This window comes from Carcharhinus amblyrhynchos, chromosome 12 (genome assembly GCF_965287045.1).
Source record: "Carcharhinus amblyrhynchos chromosome 12, sCarAmb.v2.hapA, whole genome shotgun sequence".
Taxonomy (NCBI): domain Eukaryota; kingdom Metazoa; phylum Chordata; class Chondrichthyes; order Carcharhiniformes; family Carcharhinidae; genus Carcharhinus; species Carcharhinus amblyrhynchos.
Window position 1 is genome coordinate 82,253,068 of NC_137335.1, and position 5,697 is coordinate 82,258,764.

Below are 5,697 nucleotides of genomic sequence, written 5' to 3' on the forward strand. Positions count from 1 at the left end.
GTTTGCACATTCTCCCTGAGTCTGCGTGGGTTTCCTGCAGGTGCTCCGGTTTCCTCCCACAGTCTGAAGAAGTGTGGGTTAGATTGATTGGTTATGCTAAATTGCCCCTTTGTGTCCTGAGATGTGTAGGTTAGAGGGATTAATGGGTAAATATGTAGGGATATGGGGGTAGGGCCTGGGTGGGATTGTGATCAGTGCAGACTCGATGGGCTGAATGGCCTCCTTCTGCACTGTAGGGTTTCTATGGATTTCAATTGAACTGTACACGCGAGAAGACCCAAAGCACTTTACAACAATGAATTACTTTTGAAGTGAAGTCACTATTGCATGGAAATATCGCTGTGATTTGAATTAGCTCATGAGACTGCATTTGATAAGAATTTGAACAGTGTTGGCTGAATCTCTGCTTGAAGATATTCCAGTGGTGGCATCGGGTTTTTTTTTTGCTTTTAATCCAATTCAATCCAATCAAGTCCAATTCAGAGTCCCAACAAGTTGAGACATTCCCGATCCAACCTGACAGGACAAGGCTTTCGCCTCCTGTCTCGGGCTTGATCTACATGATCCAAGCTGATTGGAGTAGGCATAACTCCTTCTCCAAGGTTTGATCTCAATTGCATCTTAGCCAAAAGATGCCGCTTTTAAAAATTGCTTCAAATGAAGCTGAAATGTAACCTAATGACTTCAACCAAGCGCGGCATGTCGATACTACACTTGATCTTAGCCAAAAGGCCGAGAAATTTCAAATCCAGAAAGCAAGTTCCTGAAGGGTGATACTGGAGGCAACTCAGCGTTACATTTAGTTATGAAGTGAAACATTACAAGCCTTGAGAGCTCCTAACCCAAACACACCACAGCTTCATCAAGTCTCTCTTTAATTGTGCTCAAGTAAAACCTCAATGAATCCCCTCCACCCACAAATTGATGGATAATTTACATGCACCTGTAAAATCAAATAGCCTCTCGGTGAACCTGCTACCTGGTTTTCAACAGCTTTCTTTGCTATAGATTTTGACAGGGAAAGGATGAGTTTTAAAACGAGCTTTGGATAAGTCGGACTTTTTCCCTGCCAGCCTCTTCAATAAAAGCCCAGTGTTGTTCTTCACAGTAACTTGCACTTCATTGGGAGTGTGACCCTATCTTTGTTTGAATTACCTGAACCTATGAAAGCACAACAGACACAAGGCCTTTCTGTGCGCAAGACTCATTCCATTCACTCTGTGGAAATCTACGCGGAGAGCTGTATTAAAGATATTTATCAAGCTGCCTTGTTCAAATCAATGAATCCATCTGTAGCCTTTTGTTGAGAGATATTCAGGTCAGATACCTTCCCTAGAGAGTGAGAAAAGTGGAATCAGTGTCATACTAAAACATTATTTATAACAGAAGTTGATACAACAGTCATAGGACTCAGGAGCAGGAGTATATCATTTTGATAAGATCATGGCTGATCTTATTGTGGACTCAGCTCCACTTTCCTGTTTCATTCTTGACTCTCTCTGGGTCTCTGCAGCAGGCGACGGTGCAGAGGGACCTCGGGGTCCTTGTGCATGAGTCGCAAAAACCCAGCCTGCAGGTGCAGCAGGTGGTCAGGAAGGTGAATGGGATGCTGGCCTTCATAGCGAGGGGGATTGAATATAAAAGTAGGGAGGTCTTGCTGCAGCTGTATAGGGCATTGGTGAGGCCGCAGCTGGAGTACTGTGTGCAGTTTTGGGCGCCGCACCTGCGCAAAGATATTTTGGCTTTGGAGGGAGTGCAGAGGAGGTTTACTAGGCTGATACCGGAGTTGAGGGGGTTGAGCTATGAGGAGAGGCTGAATAAACTAGGCTTGTACTCGTTGGAGTTTAGAAGAATGAGGGGAGATCTCATTGAGACGTATAAGATGATGAATGGGATGGATAGGATAGAGGTGGAGAGACTCTTCCCACTCAAAAAAGACAGTAGGACTAGGGGGCACAGCCTCAAGATAAAGGGGGGGCGTTTTAGAACGGAGTTGAGGAGGAACTTCTTCACTCAAAGGGTGGTGAATCTCTGGAATTCTCTGCCCGTTGAAGTGGTGGAGGCTGCCTCGCTAAATATTTTCAAGAAGCGGGTTGATGGGTTTTTGATAAGAGAGGGGATTAAGGGTTATGGGGAGAGGGCGGGAAAGTGGAACTGAGCCACGACAGATCAGCCATGATCTTATTGAATGGCGGGGCAGGCTCGAAGGGCCAGATGGCCTACTCCTGCTCCTATTTCTTATGTTCTTATGTTCATCTTACCTATTTTCTAATTGGACATAAGCTTGGGGGTTAACATTCCCCATAGCAATGTTTCAACTGATCAGAATCCACTTACCAACCAGTCAGCATCCTATCCTTACGCAGTATAAATTGTTCTCTTTGAAATTTGACATTCTGATGAGTGCAAGATGAAAAGATCAGACGGAAAGTTTCTTTTTTCAGAAATGCTCAGGTCTTGCACTAACAAGAGGCAGTGCTGTAGTGATATTGCTGCTAGACTAGTAATCCAGAGATCCAGGGTAACACTGTGGGAACCTGAGTTCAAATCCTACCATGGCAAATGGTGAAATTTGAATTCAGTAAAAATCTGGAATTAAAAATTGTCAAGTTCCGCTTCTAAGGTAATCTCGGTGAAGCCACCACAGTGAAACTTAAATTCAATAAAACTCCAGCAATGACCACAAAACCATTGCTGATTGTTGTAAAAACTCTTTTGGTTCACTAATGTCTTTAGGGAAGGAAATCTGCCGTCCTTACCCCGTCTGGCCTACATGTGATTCCAGAGCCACAGCAACATTGTTGATTCTTAACTGTCCTCAGAGATGGACCAGCCAGTGGTGCCCATAACTCCTGAATGAAAAAAAAGAGAGATTATCCATAAAAGGAGAAAATAACTCTACTTGAACTGTTTTGTTTAATTCTTAAATGGTTTGTGGCTGGCTGGACCAGCTTTCATTGCTCATCGCTAACTGCCTCTGCCCTTGAACTGAGTGGCTTGCAAGGCCATTTAAAGAGTCAACTCCATTGCTGTGCGTCTGGAGTCACATGTAAGCCAGATGGGGTAAGGATGGCAGATTTCCTTCTCTAAAGGACATTAGTGGTGCAGACAGATTTTTACGACAATTGGCAATGGTTTCATGGTCATCGCTAATCTTTTAATTTCAGCTTTTTAAAGAATTCAAGTTATACTAAGGCAGCTTCTGCAAGATTACCTCAGCAGCAGAACTTGGCAATTTATTGACGAAGAGTGGGATTTTCCAGCCGCGCTTGCCCCAAAACTGGAAAATTCTGCCCGAGGTCAACGGACCTTTACATGGTTCGCGCTCCACCTCCGTCCCTATCCCCCCACCTGCTAGAATTCCCATGGTGAGTAGGACAGGAAAACTCTCTCCAAAATGTTTAAAAGCCATCCCATAATTATCTCACTTACAGAGACCACGGAGAGGGCCAGCAATCTCATTCACTTCCTCCTTCTCACCCCACCACCAGCACCTGCCCCCCAGCTCTGGGCGTCAGGGTGGCACAGTGGTTAGCACTGCTGCCTCACAGGGACTTGGGTTCCATTCCCGGCTTGGGTCACTGCCCGTGTGGAGTTTGCACATTCTCTCCGTGCCTGCGGGAGTTTCTTCTGGGTGCTCCGGTTTCCGCCCACAGCCCAAAATTGTGTGAGTTAGGTGGGTTGGCCAATGGTAAATTGCCCCTTAGTGTCAGGGAGACTAACTAGGGTAAATGCAAGGGGTTATGGGGATAGGGCCTGGGTGGGATTGTTGTCGGTGCAGACTCAATGAGTCAAATGATTTCCTTTTGCACTGTAGGGATTCTATGATTCCAGAACTCCATCTTACCTCAACCCTGGCCCAAATGGGAGGGGAGAAGGATGGCTTCAAATTAAAAGAATAGAGAAAGTGAAGTCATTATTAGTTCCAGTTTAAAACATGCATCAATTTTTATTTAGCTGCCTTTCACTTCCAAGAAGAACAATTCAGGCCTGCCCTGAAGGAGATTTTGCAGGGGGGTTTATGAACCATTGATGGTTTATCACAGGCCTCAACGTGGAGTACTAGAACAATTTACAAACAAAAAATATCTTTGTCAAGGTGACTTTGTTATATTTTTGCCAACGTACTGGACGCTCTGTACATCATAAATCTAGGAAACAAAGTAGAAAATCCTTATCATTGGGAGTTTCTTGACTGCCTATTGTGTGTCTCGGAGCTTGGCCTGAGAGGGTTCCAGCTCGCTGCGAGTTGTCTCAGAATTCTGCTCCACCGTCCCTGTCCCAACAGAGGGTCCGCACTCATATACAACAACCTTCCCTCACAGGACACTGCTGGTGTAAAGATGGAGGGGATTACACGCTTGATTTTTTGTTTGAACTAAAGAGAGACTCGCTAGAAGTAATTGAAGTTCTTTGAAAGGAATAAAATCCTTGCATTGAAATAGCTCCTTCCACCAATTCAGACGGGCAAGAGCACTTTACAACTTTTGGAGGGTAGTCACTGGTGTAATATATAAGAAACATGGTAGCCAATTTGAAAAATGTGGTTTTGCTGACCTGAGAGCCAATGTAGGCTATTGATTATCGAGGTACTGATGGAAGTTAGTGCGGGTTTGGATATAACACAGCAGCATTGGGATGAGTGCTTGTTGAGAATCCCTTACCCCTGTTGGGACATCTTGCCAGCAAATCCCAAGATGAGTTCATCCAGCACGTTGCCTATCGGTTGACACAAGTCTACTGAGAATTGCCCTCACAAACTCCTCTGCAACACCCCTCCTACCATCTCTCTGATTCCATTCCACTTTCCTCCTCACCTCCACCTGCCCTGCCCTATCCTTCTCCTGCCATCCTCAACACCCGTGCCACTGTCCCTGCCCTTTATTTCCTGTAAGAAGTCTCACAACATCAGGTTAACGTCCAACAAGTTTATTTGGTAGCAAACGCTACTGGCTTTTGGAGCGCTGCTCCTTCAGCAGGTGAGTTCTGATCACAAAAAGGCACACGCTCAGTTTACAGAATACTGATTAGAATGCGAGTCTTTACAGCTAATCAAGTCTTAAAGGTGCAGACAATGTGAGTGGAGATAGCATTAAGCACAGGTTAAAGAGATGTATATTGTCTCCAGATAGGACAGTGAGATGTTGCAAGCCCAGGCAAGTCATGGGGGTTACAGATAGTGCGACATGAACCCAAGATCCCGGTTGAGGCCATCCCTATGCGTGCAGAACTTGGCTATCAGTCTGCTCAGCGACTCTGCGCTGTCGTGTGTCATGAAGGCTGCCTTGGAGAACGTTTACCCGAAGATCAGGGGCTGAGTTGTTCTGCTGAAGTGTTCGCCAACAGGAAGAGAACAGTCTTGCCTGGTGATTGTCGAGCGGTGTTCATTCATCCGTTGTCGTTGCGTCTGTATGGTCTCCGCATGTACCACGCCTTGGGGCATCCTTTCCTGCAGCGAATCAGGTAGACTCAACCTTGAATATACTCAATGACCTATCCTCTAGTCTGAAAGATGTGCTGGTTAGGTGCATTGGCCATACTAAACTCTCCCTCAGTGTACCCGAACAGGTACCGGAGTGTGGCAACTGGGGGATTTTCACAGTAACTTCATTGCAGTGTTAATGTAAGCTGACTTCTGGCAATAAATAAATAAATAAACCTTGTAACCCAAGGTTAGGAAACCAGTTGCCCAATGGT

General features: G+C 45.4%; 1 pseudogene; it reads right to left on the reverse strand.

The window, feature by feature from the left end:
* Positions 1 to 597: 597 nt before the first annotated feature.
* On the reverse strand, positions 598 to 741 carry LOC145351221 (U2 spliceosomal RNA; annotated as a pseudogene).
* Between the last annotated feature and the right edge of the window lie 4,956 nt (positions 742 to 5,697).